Source organism: Zeugodacus cucurbitae, chromosome 4 (genome assembly GCF_028554725.1).
Source record: "Zeugodacus cucurbitae isolate PBARC_wt_2022May chromosome 4, idZeuCucr1.2, whole genome shotgun sequence".
Taxonomy (NCBI): Eukaryota; Metazoa; Arthropoda; class Insecta; order Diptera; family Tephritidae; genus Zeugodacus; species Zeugodacus cucurbitae.
Genome location: NC_071669.1, coordinates 12,132,404 through 12,151,764, shown reverse-complemented (window position 1 = coordinate 12,151,764; position 19,361 = coordinate 12,132,404). Strand labels below are relative to the sequence as shown.

General features: G+C 30.9%; 1 protein-coding gene across 17 annotated transcripts in view; it reads left to right on the top strand.

The window, feature by feature from the left end:
- Positions 1–19,361, top strand: part of LOC105210048 (rab11 family-interacting protein 3) — a 141,490-nt gene that overhangs the window by 76,957 nt on the left and 45,172 nt on the right. For 3 of the 17 annotated variants that reach the window (XM_011180776.3, XM_054229994.1, XM_011180770.3), the window contains exon 1: positions 16,357–17,113. The exons of 13 other annotated variants lie outside the window; for them this stretch is intronic. The gene's annotated coding sequence lies outside the window, so the exon portion shown is untranslated. Of the gene's footprint in view, positions 1–16,356; positions 17,114–19,361 lie in introns of those variants that run through there. One more of the 17 variants, XM_054229995.1, reaches the window with a different exon arrangement.

Below are 19,361 nucleotides of genomic sequence, written 5' to 3'. Positions count from 1 at the left end.
TCAAAATTCCAAAAGCTCAAATGTGATCAGCTTCTCTTTATTTCTCGGAACTAAATCAGTTTAATAGAAAACTAATAGCAATTTGAACTTCTCTTATATATAATATTGAAGCTTTCCCGACTAAATAAGTTCATATTTTCATGTTACGAAAGCTCTTCAGCGATATTTGGTAAAGATTTGTCAAAGTGCTGAGACTCAAGTTTGATCGTAGACGATTAAACTTGCTTAGCAATGAAAACTAGCATTAAGCTTCCGGTTTAATTTTGGCGAAAAGCTTAAAAGTCCAAAAGCTCAATTACTTAAAAGTTGATGAGCTTCTCTTTATTCCTCAGCCCTAAATTTGTCTAATAGAAAAGTGAATAGAAAACATGGTGAGACTATCTATGAACACCTTGGATCTGAAAAGCAGGCGACTCCTTCTCAGGACCTCTTTAGTAGACTACGCACTCTTTCTGAGAGCTTTTATTGATCAGTATTTCATATCAATAATGAATATGCTGTTGATGAAGATATAACTGCTTGGGATGAAGATATAACTCCGCAGGCTTTACTTCGAAGCCAAATTTAGTCATTTACTGTTATTCTCCATTTATCCATGTAAGTTAAAAATTACAAAATTTGCTTAAACATAAATAACCTTAAATGAACTTCCTTCTTGCCAATTGTCGTCGCATTTACCAATATTTCTTGAAAAGCCAGCATACACAGGCACGTCACGGAGTGACGCTTCCTTTTGCATTCAATCAGTAAATTGCAGTCCCCACTCACAAAAATTATGCAACCACCACCTTCTGCAATGCATACTAAACAGCTGAGCAACTGCAGTTGAGTGATGCAGTTGGCAACGCCATACACACACACAAACTCGTAGAAATTCCAGACACCAGCTGCTTACTTTAAGCACTCATTCATATAAGGCGAATAGGCGGACAGAACGGGAGGCCGACGGATAGACAAATTGGATAACAACAACAATAATAATACTACAACGCACGTCATGCACTGCTTACGCACGCACTTAACTTAAGCACACGATTTGCATGTCGAGCACGCGTTGGAGTGAGCCAATGAGATGATGGAGGAGAAGAATGAGAAGAAAAGAAGCAGAATTACAAAATATGCAAAAAAAAATGCTTCTCTTCTATTTCATAAACAAATCTTCAAAGTTGAATGCTCTGTGAAGTTTGTTTTTTTGTTTTTTTGCGTCTATGCTTTTTTGCTGCACTTTACTGTACTATTTTTACAATTAATTTAAAATTCTTTTCGTTGCGCTTACATAAGTATATAGAGACATAATTAAAATGCCCTCAAATGCTTCTTAGCATTTCCCTTTTTCTGCAGTTCAACTAACAACAACAACAACAAAGTAATATTTTTGCCTATGCGCCTGCTTTGGAAGTTTCACAGCATGATCCCAAGCAAACTTTTCTTGAAGCATTTATCCATACATACCTACATATACACACCCATGCCTGCTTATAAACTTCCAGTTGCACGCATAAACCATGTTGTATTTGTTGTGTTGTATATATAAACTTTAGTAAGTTGGCGTTATTTACTTGAGCGGAAGCGCATAAGTTTGCCGGTTTGCTTATTGTTTATGCCACCGTTGCACGTGCACTTGCATATGCAGACAGCTAATGTCTTAAATTATAAACATATTGCCGTTATTTTATGACGATTTATTAATCACTGAAGTACCTGCTTAAGCACATAATTTTCACCGGTTAAGCAGCTGCTGACGGAATACGCAATTAGACACAATTGAAAGTTGAAAATGCTTAATTAAGTTATAAAATATTTTATTTTTGGGTTTGAGCTAATAAACTCAGTTTAACTTTAATTTTTTTCAAGAATTTGTAATTTTTCACATATGTTTAGTTACATGCTAAGTTCATTGACTCAATTAATAACTTAATGGCCTCAATTAACAACGTAATTGACTCAATTAATTAATGAATTTTTAATCGTTATTTATTTAAAAAATTTTATTATGCAAGCTAAATTGAGTGAGTATGAACAGTTAACTAATTGAATCAATTACAAATTGTCTAAAAAAATTAAATGTTTGAACACAGGATTAGTTATATGCTAGGTTCAATGACTCCATTAAACTGCTCTTAATTGCCTCAATTAAGCAACTCATTTCCTAGTTTACAATTAAAGTACTATTGTACATAGAATGATTCTTGATTATTTAGGTATTAATTTGCTCGAATAACCAAAGCATTTTCTACTTGTTTTAATCTTCCATAATTCCACCAAAAATAATTTAAAATAATAGTAATAATAATTGTCAAACAGACAATGAACAGAGTGTGAAGAATTAATTAAGTGATTTAATTTACAACTTAATTGACTCAACAAATATTTTTTTTCATCACACAATTAAACTCTTAATTACCTCAATTGAGCAACTCATTTGCTAGTTTTTCTTTAAAGTGCAAAAAAATACAGATATAGATTGATTCTTGAATATATAGGTCTAAATCTTCGTAGTTAACCAAAACATTTTCTACTTGATTATGTTTAATTCTTCCCTAATTTCATAAAAAATAAATTTAAATTTAAATAATAAGTACTACCAAACACGAATTGTAGAAGCTAAATTGAGTGAGTATGAACAAGTAACAAGTAATTGATTTGTTTGACTAGTTCTGTAGTCATATGCTAAGTTTAATGACTCAATTAAGATCTTAATTCCCTCAATTAAGAAAATTATTTCACATTTTTTCTTTAAAGCGTCCAAAAATATATGTACATATATTCTTCCAACTCAATAATTTTCTATATCTCCAACTTTGAAATATTGTATGCAAAACTGTGGTATCTATTTGTGTGAAATGAAAAATTCATTAAGTTGCTTAAATAGTTTAAAAATATTTATTTTATATGGCAAATAAATTTTCTTTTTTTTTTGTAAATTCTTCTATCGACCTTCAGCTCTCTATATAGCACTATTTTTGGGATTCACAGAATAATAACTAAGTCTATTTATGTATGTTCATACACTAATCTTTGCAACAGCTGATAACTTGTAATCTTTAAATTTTTGCTTATTTTTTCTTGCTTTATTGATAAGCTTCTAAATATTATCGGCGTTCGATTTGAACGTTGGAGAGTGTCAAACAGATAAAAACTGCTATAAATACAATAGACTGGCGGAATAAAATAGAAATAAAAAAGCAAACGGTTTTACTACTTTAATGAGGTATCAATTTATTCTCTTTTATTGAATTCAACTATCAGATACAAATATTGATAAGAGAGCGGAACTCAGAGAGAAATAAGCAATCGAAAAAGTTACGACTTTATCAACAATCTCTTATTGCTATCAAGTATATATTGACAATTAAGCTCCACTAATCGATTAGATATTGAACATTTTGCAAATAATGCGTAGTTTGCATAAAAACTAAATTTGTTTATACCAAATATGTATATAGAATTGGTCTCTGTGAGTATTTAAAACGAAATGAAGAATGAAGCCTTTTGAATTGTTTCTGATAGCATCTTAATTGAGTCAATTAGGAAATAGAGTAGATTTTTTTAATTATCTCAATACAATTGATCTAAAAATTTAATTAGACTAATAATATAGCTTATATTGTCGGTGGAACATCTACTGAAGTAAAATCTGCCTGCTCAGCATCTTAATTGAGTCAATTAGCCGATTGAGAAACTTTGTACTGGGCTGTTTAGTGTAGTATATACATTAGGGGTGTCTTTATTTACTATGAGTTATCCACTATATTTATTCTGATATTGAATTAATATTTTAGTATTTTCTTTTTTTTGTACAAATCAAAAAAAAATATTTTCAAAAAAATTAATTTAATTAAAATAAAATAAAAATTAAGGACAACCCTAATATATGTAAAAAATATATACCAACACCAACATTGGCTCCGCAACATTTAATGAGAAGCATCAATGTTGACAAAATAGATTCTCATTGTTGTTGTTTTTGTTGCACACAACTTAAACAATGTAGCAGCTGCAATGTTTATAGCAGTGGGTAGCGAATTTGTGCCTGCAACATTTTCAACTAACTCATTCTTATGCGAGTTTGAGTTTTAGCAAGAAAAAAAAAAACACAAACAACAACAACGCTTTACACGCCGGCACAATTTTTACCCACAATATTAGCCGCACATATGTACATATAGACAGACACCAACAGCTTGTTGCTACTTTTTTGCTGCTCGCAATTTGCCTACAATCAGCTGTGTTTTTTCTTATGACGACAGCAACGCCAACAACAACAAAAACAATTTGACGTTATTTCAATCTACACTTCTTTTGTTGTTGTTGCCTTAGTATCTTTAGTTGTTTTTGTTATTCTAATATATTTTTTTTCGCAATTTTTTCCACATTAAACTACTTGCTTCTGCAGCATGTCGGCGGCGTTTTGCATAATTTGTTTGCAGGCGTTCTTTGTTGCTCCCTTTTGTTCGGTGCCAAATCGGGTGCATTCTTAACGAAATAGGCGAGCAAAAAGTGGCAAGAAATAAGTCGTTTGCAAAAAAAAAAAAATTTAATGAAAATTTAATGAAATATGCAAGAATGGAGGACGCAATTTGCGCAAATTGCCAAGTTGTTGCAATTTGTTTGTTGTTGAGTGTGTGTGCGAGTGCGGCTGTGTGGGTGCTAAGCCGCCGCTTGCTGGTGGCTGGTGGGTGTTTAAGTAGTTGGCAACGCAATCGCTGTGCAGGCGTTTACTGTTTGCTGCGCGACAAATTCATTTTGATAAATGCGTTTCTCATGTAATATTTAATTTTACATGAATTTAGATTTATTCTACTATTTTTTCAATTATTTAAATTAACCGTTATTTGTTGAAGGCAGTGTGGAATCGAAAAGTATTTGTAAATTAAAAGTTTAGTTGGCGTATTGCTGCGCAGGCGAGTGGGTTGAAGGCGTGACTGCTAAACTTCGGTTTGTGGGTTTCTAAGTTAACAAAAGAAAAAATTCCATTTCATATTTTAATATTTTTTATTAAACAATTGTATTCTTATTTTTTGTTTTTAATATATTTTTTTAAATAAAATTTTTTATTTGAAATTTAATTTTAAATATATTTTTAGTATTTATTTAATTAAAAAAATTGTTTCTCCTGTCATAGTGCAATGGTTCACTAAATATTAGAACAATTTAAACTTTAACAAAAGTTACCTTAAACACTACAACCACCAATTGTTATAGCACCTTGAGAAAAAGCCTTAATAATAGCAAATAAATGCAACTAAGTGAAAATGAAAACTCGCAATAACCTGTTTCGCTCGAAAAAATATGCAAAAAGTAAAAGAATGTAAATAAATTAAATTGGCAAGGCCGTTCAGCGCCATAGAAAATCGAAATTTTATGGACACAAGTTGTTAGTTGACGTATATTTAATGTGCACATATTTACATATACATATGTATATAAGTAACATGTGTACATATGAATGATCATGTTTTCATTCAAATAAGTTCATACTGCTAGCGTAAATACATTTGAGATCACTGGGAGAAAATTTCGAAATTCCTTCGTGACCTGCAAAAAAAAGAAATATAAGAGCGAAATATATAAAAAGGATAAGAAAATAAATAAATATACAGTAATAAAAAAATAATAATAACAACATCATAAATAAAATTAAATAAAAAACAAGTAAGAAAGTTCGGGTGTAACCGAACATTTTATACTCTCGCAATTTATTTATTTATTTAACTTTATTTATATTATATAATATACAATTTGACCCACATATTCGTCATATACAGTGTCGGACAAAACTCATTGGACTAAATCGAGTCTCAGACATATTCCGTCATAACTTTTTACATGGATGCATTAGAAGAATAATTTTTTTTGCAAAAGAAAGATCGCATATTCTTTATTTAGAAACAATTCAATTTTATTTTTCAACTTTTATGTACAATTTATAAAGTATAACAGAAGGGAAAAAAGTAAAAAACTCGCGCGACATAACTCATTGGACTTTAGCTGAATATGAAAATAAATTAGTTTTAAATTAATATTTTATTGGGTAGCCATTATTTTTAATGATTGCAGCACATCTTTTAGGCATAGATGAAATTAAATTAATAATATGTGTATCATTTATTCCATTCCAGGCTTGTTTCAGGGCATCAAATAGCTTGTTTTTATTACCGTGGACCTGTTCCCTATTAATCTGCCTGTTGACAATTTCCCATAAGTTTTCAATCGGGTTTATATCAGGAGACTGGGCGGGCCATCTCATAACACAAACTTGTTCTTCCAAAAGCCAATCCTTCACAACTTTTGACGTGTATTTGGGGTCATTATCATGTTGGAACTGCCAATCAGGAGGCATATTTTTGATAGCGTGGGGTAACATTTGGGTTTGCAGTATATTTTTATATTGGAACCTATCCATGTTCCCTTCTATTTTGAAAATAGGTCCTACTCCCTGACCAGAGAAGCATCCCCACACCATTATGTTACCCCCACCATGCTTTACGGTACCCTGCAAGTATCGACGGTCTAAACGCTTTCCTGTTGGTCTTCGTACACGTGTCATTCCATCTGAGTTCTGCAAATTAAATTTGGACTCATCTGAAAACAATACTGACTTCCATTGCTCCACAGACCAATTGATATGCAGTTTCGCAAATTCCAAACATGCTATTCGATTTTTTTTGGAAATATAGGGTTTTTTTCGCAGCACGGAAACTAAAAAGACCAGCATTAACGGCGCGTCGTTGAACTGTACGCATACTCACAGTTAGTTGTAAGCTATCTACAACGTTTTTTGCAGACATCTTTGGATCTTTTTTAAATTCGCGCACTATTCTCAAGTCTTCCTTTACCGAAGTGAGTCTAGGACGTCCTCCAATATTAAGTTTTTCCACGGTTCCATCAGTTTTGTGCTTGCGTAAAATAGCAGAAATAGTTGATTTCCCAAGACAATATTTTTTGCAAAGCTCCTTTTGCTGCACACCTTTTGCGAATTCACTTACAATTAATAATTTAAGCTCAGTTGAATGTATTTTTCCAACCATTTTTAACTAAAACAATTTTTAGTAGCTTTATTCGTAAAAAGTTTATATATTTCACAACACACCCGTTCTCATTAAAGCAAACAATTCGAATAAGTCTGATCTACGATTTGAAATTCTAAACACCTGCAAGATTCTATTTCTGCCAGATAACGGTAAATTAATTTATTGGAAATGCTTATTTCGACAATTAAAGTGTAGTCCAATGAGTTATGTCGCGCGAGTTTTTTACTTTTTTTCCTTCTGTTATAAGTTATAAATTGTACATAAAAGTTGAAAAATAAAATTGAATTGTTTCTAAATAAAGAATATGCGATCTTTCTTTTGCATAAAAAATTATTCTTCTAATGCATCCATGTAAAAAGTTATGACGGAATATGTCTGAGACTCGATTTAGTCCAATGAGTTTTGTCCGACACTGTATATTGTATAAAGTCCATTGAAAGTTGGAAACCATAATATTAGGTTAGAAGCACCGAGGTAATCGTGATCGATATATGGGGCCTCAAAAACCTATGGTCCGATTTCGGCGATTTTTAGAATGGGGCTGCCACACTATTAACATAGTATTTGTGCAAAGTTCTGCACCGATATCTTCACTAGTGCTTACTTTATATATTGTAAAGTAAACGATTCAGATTGTCTTCAAAGTTCTGGTATATAGGAAGTAGGCGTAGTTGTGAACCGATTTGGCCTATTTTCACAATATATCATTGGGATGTAAGGAAACTATTACAAACCAAGTTTCATTGATATCGGTCGAGTAGTTCCTGAGATATGGTTTTTGACCCATAAGTGGGCGACGCCACGCCCATTTTCCATTTTGTAAAAAAACCTGAGTGCAGCTTTCATCTGTCATTTCTTATGTGAAATTTAGTGTTTCTGACGTTTTTCGTTAGTGAGTTAACCCACTTTTTGTAATTTTAAATCTAACTTTTGTATGGGAGGTGGGCGTGGTTATCATCCGATTTCTTTCATTTTTGGACCGTATTAGGAAGTGGCTAAAAAACACGACTTTATATAGCTCTATTGGTTTGCGAGATATGTACATAAAACTTAGTAGGGGGCGGGGTCACGCCCACGTTTCCAAAAAAATTACATCCAAATGTGCCCCTTCATAGTATGATCCTTCATACCAAATTTTATTTCCATAGCTTTATTTATGGCTTAGTTATGGCACTTTATGTGTTTTCGGTTTTCGCCATTTTGTGGGCGTGGCAGTGGTCCGATTTTGCTCATTTTCGAAAGCAACCTTCCTATGGTGCCAAGAAATAAGTGTGCCAAGTTTCATCAAGATATCTTAATTTTTACTCAAGTTACAGCTTGCACAGACGGACGGACGGACGGACGGACAGACAGACATTCGGATTTGAACTCCACTCTTCACCCTGATCACTTTGGTATATATAACCCTATATCTAACTCGTTTAGTTTTGGGTGTTACAAACAACCGTTATGTGAACAAAACTATAATACTCTCTTTAGCAACATTTGTTGCGAGAGTATAAAAAAGAAAACATTTTACTAATTCTTTTTAGCCGGGTTGTTTACTAGAAACATTAAGGTTATATAGTTAACCAATCTGAACAATTTCTTCGGAGATTATATTATTACCTCAAGCAGTAATCCATGTCAAATTTCGTGATAATACCACGTCAAATGCGAAAATTTTCCATACAAGACATTGATTCCGATCGTTCGGTTTGTATGGCAGCTATATGCAATAGTGAACCGATCTGAACAATTTTTTCGGAGATTAAATTATTTCTATGGGCAATAACTCACACCAAATTTCGTGAAGATATGTAGTAAAATGCGGAAGTTTTCCATACCAGCCCTTAATTCCGATCGTTCAGTTTGTATGGCAGCTATATGAGTCGGGCCCGATATCGGCAGTTCCGACAAATGAGCAGCTTCTTGAAGAGAAAATAACATCATAACATCTGCAAAATTTCAACGATATCTTAAAAACTGAAGGACTAGTTCGTATATATACAGACAGACATACTGATCATTTACATATATACTTTATAGGGCCTCCTAAGCTTCCTTCTGGGTGTTACAAACTTTGTGACCAACTTAATATACCCTGTTCAGGGTATAAAAATAGCATATAAAGACACCAAAGTAAAACCGAATTGCTTCAAAAATAATTAATAAAATAAAATCTTTGAACTTTATGAATTTATTTAAACAACATAATAACAGTATATAAAATATATATAAAAAATATATATTGTATGTGAATGTGATTGGCGTTGCAACCGTTTAGCCGGTTATAGCCGAATCGACGATAGTGCGCCACCTCTCTCTCTCCTTCGCAGTTCGGCGCCAGTTGGAGATCCCAAGTGTAACCAGGTCGCTCTCCACCTGGTCCCTCCAACGGAGTGGAGGCCTTCCCCTTCCTCGGCTTCCTCCGGCGGGTACTGCATCGAACACTTTCAGGGCTGGCCGCTGTCTTTTTATTCGCTGAACTATGTCAATGTCGTCGTATAACTCGTACAGCTCATCGTTCCATCGTCTGCGGTATTCGCCGTTGCCAATGTTCTGAGGACCATAAATCTTGCGCAAAATTTTCCTCTCGAAAACTCCTAGTGTATATATTAAAAACTAAAAATAAAAATTAAATAAATGAATAATAGAAACGAAAAAAATTTGTCAGATAAAATTTACTATAATGGAAATAATAATTAAATAAAATAAGAAATGAAGAACGCTTCACATATTTACTAATAAAAAATAAAAATAAAAAATAAAAAAAAAAATAATAATAACAAAAAATCAAATAAAATAGTTCAATGTCTATATAAATATAAAAATATGCTATTAAAAATAATGAGTCAACATTTATTTTATTTTATTTTATTTTATTTATTTTATTATATTTTATTTTATTTTATTTTATTTTGTTTTATTTTATTTTATTTTATTTTATTTTATTTTTTTTTTTATTTTATTTTATTTTATTTTATTTTTTTTTTTTATTTTATTTTATTTTTTTTTTTATTTTATTTTATTTTATTTTATTTTTTTTATTTTATTTTATTTTATTTTATTTTATTTTATTTTATTTTATTTTATTTTATATTATTTTATTTTATATTATTTATTCTTGTCTGTCCAAGAGACAATTAAGTATACGTTACTTGCGAATCGCTTTGTATTCACGAAATCCAATTTTTTCCACTCTCAAAGCATTAAACCATTTTTGAGCAACATTTAACAATTGCCACTCGAGCAGCAGCTGCAACAATTGTACACAGAGTCATGACGCTTGATTTGCTGCTGCAACCAAAGCATAAATATGCCAATTGCAATGCATACTTGTACATACATATGTAGGTAGCAATAACAGCATGTTGTCTTACCATTGCAGCATTAAAAGTACATTTATGGAGTCTGTGTGTTTTTGTTTGTTTCTACCTAATGAATTGTTAAATGTTTTCGAAATAAGTTTGAGTTTTTAATGTAAATACACGTGTATGTAGCTTTAGTTGTTCAACTTAGTTTTCAATACTATTTAGGAATTCCAAAATAAAATATAATAAGTATTGCTTCATGACTTTTTAAAATTCTTTCATTCTTTCGATTTGAGAGTAATATAAAAATGTCTTGCTGTATTACTTTTCATAGTCGTTCTTTACACTTTCTTGAAAATGTCTCGTTGATGTACTTAATCCTACCTAATTTTCACCTTCACCCGCAGCTAATTGCACTGACCCATTTCTTTTACATGGTGTCATGGTGCATGCAGTGCACTCATACTCATACACACACACACACACACATTTCTCTACAGAAAGCATCACTGATATGTCAATGTCGCTTACTTGTTTTCATTTTTTGTTTTGTTTTGCTTTTATTTTTAAATTTTCTTAATTTGCTATTAATTCTCAATCTTTGTTTACCAAGTTCACGCATGCTTACCTAATCAATTTGTTGAAATTAGAGAAGTTTTATCACATGTCTCTAGCTTTTGACTTTCTTCTTTTTTAACGCTTCGCTAAGTAGACAAGAGTCGGCAATCAGCGAGATATTTCTTGCTAATGAGCAATGACCCGCACGTAATTAGTTGCGTGTTGGTATTTAATTGCCGGAAGATTCTTTTTGGACTTTTCGACTAATATTGTTGGAAAAATGTCAAATTAGTGTCAATAATTTCACTTCCTCCAATTTATATACTTATAGAGGAAAGTGTCAAAATATTGACTGATTGCGTTAATAATGTAATTCGAAGAGTAGTTTGAATTGGGTCAATAACTTTCCTTACTAAGTATAAGATGTCAGTAATTGTTGTTGTAATGGAAAGTGTTCAAGCGGTTCTTAGTGATTTTTTGTCTGATTTGTTTCAATAATTATTATTTCACATTATTTTCATTTTTCGTTCTTGAATAATGTATAAAGAATATCTTAGATTGCTATTAGCACCTTGTGTATTGCTTCTCATTTCTAACGCCTAATATTATGTAAATACTTTTTTCATTACAATATTCTTATTCCTTACTCTACACATTCTTTTAATATTCTGCTCGCACTTTCTTTTTGCATTCTTATTCTTGAAATGTTTCTTAAATCCATTCGTACCAACATTTGCTCTTCAATACGATTAGACGCATACCTTTAGGCACATTTACCTTTTGCAAAAACCTTTTTCTGTCTGACAATTGGTAAATTCTGCAAAATGTGTTACACAAGTGCTTAGTTATAAAACAAGAAAAGCAAATAACTTGAAGGTTCGGCAAAAGTGTACTTTAAGACGTGACATACATTTAGGCGTGAAAAAAGAAAAGTGTATGAATACTAGATCTTATTGATTTTAGGGGTCTTCAATATGTATATAAATTTTACGTAATAAAAAATAAGTAAATAAAATAAAATAAAAAAAAAATAAAAAAAAATAAAAAAAAATAAAATAAAATAAAAAATAAAATAAAATAAAATAAAAAAAATAAAATAAAATAAAATAAAATAAAATAAAATAAAATAAAATAAAATAAAATAAAATAAATTAAAATAAAATAAAATAAAAGGTCATTTATAATAATACTAAATTTTAAGTGCCTCTTACGCTTACTAAATATTAATGTTTTTCCTAAATAAAATTTTTATTTTTTATATTTTTCAGGTAAATATTATGAGTGCAAATACAAAGAATTATAAATTTTACAACGCCATAAAATTCGCACGATTTTTATATGCCCCGATAGGTAAGTACATTTATTGCTTGTTATTTGTGTTTTTGGGTGTTGTTAAGGAACCGGTCGTCAGTTATTTTGTGTCGGCTGATATTGTCGCTGGATATATGAACATACTTAACTACTAATGTGTATATGTATATACATGCAGTGAGAAAAGCCAAACACTTAATTTTCCCACATGAATTTAGTGTCAAATACATAATACTATGGTATGTGCTAACATAAACATGGGTGCATATACATAAATATGTTCCTACTTATATACTTTGTATCTATATTGAATAAAATGTTGGGGTCGATTGCTTTGACTTAATGCTTCATAGCTGAGTTGACGCCTAGCGCAGCCAAACAAACTGCGTTCACCAAGCTTACACATATACATATTCATATATTATGTCTGGGTCCGTGCATTGTCCCTCCTTGACTAGCCTCATAGTGGCATGCTTTGCTACTTATTGCAAACATTTACCGGCGGCAGGTGTTCTCTCGTTCAGCATTGTGCAGCCCAACGGCGTACGTTTCGCCAATTTCCTAAACTTTTTGCAATGCATTTTTGTGCCTTCTGTGTATTCCACTTTATTTATTGCATATGCATTTTTGAAGTATTCTATGTGATTTTTTTTCGTTTTGGCTCGCTGTGCGCCTAGTATTCTTAAGTACACGCTTGCACCGGCACCGATTTGCGCAAACAAACAAGCAAATAATAAATAAAGGTACGGGCTGTGCCAAATGCCAGGCAAACACCGAATATTGTATATGCATGTATATGTACATATTTACGCGCTTGTAAGCGTTTTTTTATCGCATTGTTATTGCAATGTAAGCCTTTTGGCGTTGCAAAGAAAAAACGTAACTTACGTCATATTGGACTGAATAGCTGGATTGAAAAAAAAAAATTATCTCATTTGTTATGTGTTTGTGCATTGAGGTGGTTTTTTTTTTCTACGTTTGTATTGGTATGTGGTACAATTCTATGTTTGGCAAGGTTGAACAAGGTAAACCGGCCATGCGGGCGATTGATAAAATCCAGAGAAATCAGATAAGAGCTTTAGCAAAAACAAAACAGGCTAACATTTAAGGAGAATTCAAGCAAAATTAAATAATATTGAAGAAAATTAATTGTTGCAATAATAAGAAATTATTTAGAATTTGAGTAACATAAAAATTAAAATATAATTTAAAAAAAATTAAAAAATAAATAATTAAAATAAAATAAAATAAAATTAAATTAAATTAAATAAAGTAAAAAATAAAATAAAATAAAATTAAATTAAATAAAATAAAATAAAATAAAATAAAATCAAAATTAAATTAAATTAAATCAAATTAAATCAAAACTAAATTAAGTTAAAATAAATCAAAATTAAATTAAATTTAATCAAAATTAAATTAAATTAACTTAAATTAAATTAACTTAAATTAAATTAAATTAAATTAAATCAAAATTAAATAAAATTAAATCAAAATTAATTTAAATTAAATTAAATCAAAATTAAATTAGATTAAATCAAAATTAAATTAAATTAAATTAAATTAAATTAAATTAAATCAAAATTAAATTAAATTAATTAAATTAAATTAAAATAAAATAAAATAAATCAAAATTAAATTTCGAATTTTTTTTTCTTTTTATTTCAAAATAAATCTCCAACGCACAAATAAATATATTCCAATTATTCTTTATTCTTTCTTACTAGTTTCCTTATCTCATACTGTCATTGGTTTTATCACATGTTCTAATTCAGCTGCTATTAAACAGATTACTGTGCCCAATAAGGCAGCTATTATGGTGAAACAGCTGACCAAAATGTGAGCGCAAAAAATTACGTTATCAGAAATGGCGATAAATTGTTTTTTGTATTGTAATCTTTTTTTATTTTGCTATTTTAAGCAAATTCAGTGCAATATTTGCGACACTTGAAGCAATAAGAATAAATGTGTTTGTGTCAAACGTAATTAATGGCAATTGTTTTATGTGAGAAAATAAATAAAAAATGGAAGAATGGAAAAATTAAAGAGAGTGAAAGAGTGAGAAAAAAATGAAGAAAAGAGAAGTGAGGGAAAATATAAGTTAAAAAAACACGGTTACTTGGGGGTCTCTATATTTATATTTATTGAAGATTCGAGCAAACGAAATTGTTATTTTAATTTATAGTAAACATTTATAATGCCATAAAAAATATCTCTGCAGAAGCATAACCTCAATTCAGTAACCTGTCTTTGCTAAAGCGCTAATAAAAACCAAATGCCGAAATGCCCTTCTTAACTGAGTAACATTCTAATTTCTTATTGCTTTCCAACCCAATTAATTTTCGATTATCCAACGCCAGCAAAAAAGAGAGCTCAAAATAAAGATTCTAAAGAAAATTATATTACCTTAAACAACAGCTGCACTTACAAAGCAAAGACACCTAAGTATATTTGACTTAGCTACAGCACCTTATAAAATCACTTTTTGCCTCCTTTTTTCATACCCACTTTATTTATTACCCGGATTTATGGCCACAACGAAAAGTGTTCACTTTACAGCACGTTCTCAATCATCAGGCGTCGAGAACAGGTCGCGTGCGCTGCACTACTTCCTGCTTACTCTTTTACTAGCTCCCTTCAATCTCTTGCTACACTCCCCTCGAGCTTCATAGTTACTCGCAGTTATAACCAAGTTAATAGTTTTTTCTTGTTGGCTACATACATAGATTTGTTTATAATTTCCGGTTTTACGGTTGCCCTGGTAACCACCAAATTGTTGTAATAATAACAAAAAAAAAAGTAGCAACAACAAAATATTACCACCTTAAATCAACTATTGCGTCGGTATATTTTTAGTATTTATTACTAAGTTGGCAGGCATTGTCCTCTCGTTGGCCTTCGACTTCCTTCGAGAAGGTGCAACTGATTACAGATTAAGTGGTAGCTGCCAAGCGTTTGGTGAATGTACGAATTATCATAATCAATTTGATCAGCGTGCACTTTTCAGTTCGGTTATTAAACCGGCAGTAAAGCTAAAAATGTTGAAAGAAATAGCTTTAATAATGTCTCTCATTATAGCTTGCTGGGAGTTGAATTGTTAACTCGCATAGTTGGCTGAGTTGTAGTGGCTAAAGAATATAAGTTCTTAAGTTAAGCTATTTGAATATTGAGTGAAATACTAACTGACGGTTAAATATATCGACCACTTAAACTTAACCTGGAGTTAAGAAATTTTGAATGTTCACTAAAAAACTAATTGGTGATTATGCATATCGCTTATTTAAACTTATTTAACTGGTGGTTAATAACTTGCAGTTGAGAAATTTTCAATAAGCTGTTGAGAAAATGATATTTAGTATTATAGAGTAGAGTATAGATATAATAATAAAGAAGTTGTTGTGCTTCTACACTTTTACAGTTTTGGAAATATTAACTGATACTCCTCTCACTCATTTGAAAGAACGTAGTAAGAGTTCAAACTCCCTAATAGTCTTCGTATTAGCGAAACCAAGCTCAGAGATGTTTATGAAAGGGAGTTTGGGTACTTTTTCACATAGAGGTGATAGTTCCTAGACTATTCTTTCTTCTTATACCTTCTATATCTTTCTCAAAATACAAAATATATATAAAAAATTGTTTTTTATCAGCAACCCATTCCTTAGGTTTGTTGAACAAACTAACTAAGACTGCTGAGAAACTTATTTCTCCGTATTTATGTTTTCTTTTTTTCCCGACTTTTCCACCACTTTTTCCAACGACTACCTTGTATTTGCTTAGTTTCTTTTCTTGCTGCGTTTCAGTTTCTTTAGCCGGCTTTGTGCAACTAACTTTCTTAGAGCAGTGCCAAAGGCTTTTCTATTCACATTCATACTCTCGCACCGTAACAGCGACGCCGAATGAGCACCCAGAGCCAACGCCATTTACCCTACCACTAATGACACACCGTAGACAGCGTACGCTACACAGCACCCCACCCACCAGCGCGGCACTGCCACAAGTCAACCTAACCGACTGGTGGCTGGCTGCCTGGTTGACTGGCTACTCGTTTCGCCCAGTTCTCCATTGCTTCTCCATTTGTGTATTGTACGCTCACAAGCGCTACGCTGTGGCGTCGTCAGGCCAACGCCGCTCAGACTGTTTTCAACTCTGGTCGCGTAAACATTACTCGTTGCTCTGCAAGCGCTTGACTACTCGCCGCGCCGCATGCATTCGATCGTCGTTGGGCACGGCAAACGGTTCGTTGTGAATATCGTGTTTTGCATGCGCTTGTAAAAGAAAATATACGCCGAGCGGGTTTTATTATTATTATTGTTGTTATTTGCGTTTTTTTTGTGCGGTTTCTGCTTCTTGCTTTCGTGCGTGTGTTTGTTATTATTGTCGTATTTTTGCGCTGCAAATTTGAAAATATAATTTTTGCAATTTTTGTTTTTTTTTCTCTTGTATTTGTGGTTTTCATTTTGACCCCCACAATGCTTGCCGGCAACAATATTATGTACTCGAATGCATTAAATACATAAAATGCAGTGGACTTGCGGTACATAGCTACTATAAATTGTTGTTTTTGTTGTTATTTCCGTTTTATGTGCAACGTCAAAGTATATAATATACTATTTGCATAGAGGGCAGGAGTGGTCGACCACCACCACTAGCATAGTCTGCGTCGTCGGTCAACAATGCCAAATTGCGCGTCGTTGGCAACGCGTGTACAACGTCTGCGTCGCCATGCTTTCCTTCTTCCTAATCCGCTTATCTTGAAAATGACTACTTTCGTTCATTTTACTGGCAAATTAACACGAAATAATGGTTAGTGTGTGTTTTTGCTTCGCCTCAACGGTAAATGGCAGTGGAAAAAAATTAAGAAAATATAAATAAATAAATAAATATCTATACAAAGTTGAAAATTGTGTAAAATAATAAGTAAGTAGGAAGGGTGAAAATAAATGTATGCTTGAAATGACAAAGTAGAAAACAACAAAAAAATGGCCATGCTAATTTCAAAAATTAGGAAATTGTGTGAAAATGAGTGAAAGGTGCAAAATGATAATGATCGATATGCTCAAAAATTGGCAGTTAGACGAAAGTGAAATTAAACATATAATAGTAATAAGCAACAGTTATGAAAATTTACGAAAAATATGCAAAATAGAAAATCTAAGAAATAAAAAATTAAAAAAATTTATTAATAAAAAAATTAAAAAAAAAAATAATAATAATTAATTAAAAAAATGTAATAATAATTTTTTTCAAACTAAAAAAATAAATTAAAATTAAAAATACTTATTTTAAAATAAACAAAAATAAAATTTAACTAAAAATATAAAAAAAGGTATTTTTTTAATTTACAAAAAAATAAAAATACGTGTAATGAAATAAAAATGTTTTAATAATTATAATTAACGTATAGCACCATAAAATAATATACATTTTTTTTAAATAAATATAACAAAAATTATAACATTACTTTTGTGTGTATTTTATGATATTTTTTTTCTTATTTTGACTGCATTTTTGCATCCGTGTTTCCCAGCTCATATAACAATCTGTATTATTAAAGTCGCAAGCTATTTGTTTGCCAAAATTTACACAAACAAACAAACATATATCTGCATCTTGCATTAGCCGGAAATGCTGCTGAAACTAAATAAACAGCTATACATACATACAAAAGCGCTGAAAATTTTATTTTCTAAATATGAAAAATGAATAATGCACGTTTATAGTGAAAAATTTTGCACTTTGTTGAAAATATATGAGCAACTAGCAGTAGCCATAAAAATATCGCTTGCCTTACGTAAGTTGGTTGAAGATAATAAAAGTGGTGACTAAATGAAATTATGTATGAGGAAGTGTGCTTAGAAAAAGATATGACAAAGATATTGAAATTTTGTATGAAAATGTGTGAAGAATTTAATTTTATTTATTTTCTACTGGCATGAAATTTGAAATTCTATTAGAAAAGTTAGAAACGATTCCAAAAATATTTTTTAATTTTATTTTTTAATTATATTTTTTAATTAACTTTTTTTTTGATTTTTTTTTATATATTTTTTTTAATAAATTGTTTTACAAATAATTTCATTTGATTTTAGCATTGTGTTTAATTATTGAAAATCACAAAAAAAAATAAATAAGAAAATAGTTTAAAATTTATCAATATTAAAATATATTCTTTTAATGAAACTTAATTAGTTTTTTTCTATATTACTTTAGAAATTATAATTAATTTAAATTTAATTAAATTAAAAAATTTCAAGAAAATAATTCAGAATTTTTCGTTTATTTGACTTTACCGTTAGTGTTTAAATGTTGAAAACCAGTAAAAAAATACATAAAAAAATTCTTTAAAATATATCAATATTAAAATAACTTTTTTTTCTAATTAAACTCAATAAGATTTTTCTATATTACCTAAGAAATTAAATTGAATTAAATTCAGAATTTTCAATAAAAGAATTCAGAATTTTTAGGTTAAGTTTAAATTGCTTTTATTATTTATATAAAGAAAATTAATTTGAATTTGAAAATTATTGATAAAATTAAAAAAAAAAATATTTTTTTAATAACGTTAATAATGATAATGATTCACAGTTTTTTTTAATTTTTAACTAATTAAGTTAAATTAATTTCAAAGGGAAAAAATTCCAGATTTCATTTTTTAAATTTGCAATTTTCTTTTTAATTTATTTTTATTTTTTTATTTTTAATTGTGTTATTAACGCAAAATGTATGTATGTATGTATGTGATTGGCGTTCAACCGTTTAGCCGAATCGATGAGAGCGCGCCACTCCTCTCTTTCCTTCGCTGTTCGGCGCCAGTTGGAGATTCCAATTGTAACCAGGTTGCTCTCCACCTGGTCCCTCTAACGGAGTGGAGGCCTTCCCCTTCCTCGGCTTCCTCCGGCGGGTACTGCATCGAACACTTTCAGGGCTGGAGTGTTTTCGTCCATTCGGACAACATGACCTAGCTATCGTCGATGTCGTCGTATAACTCGTACAGCTCATCGTTCCATCGTCTGCGGTGTTCGCCGTTGCCAATGTTCTGAGGTCCGTAAATCTGAGCGCAAAATTTTCCTCTCGAAAACTCCTAGTGTCGTCTTATCTGATGTTGACATCGTCCAAGCTTCTGCACCATAAAGCAGGACGGGAATGATAAGCGACTTGTAGA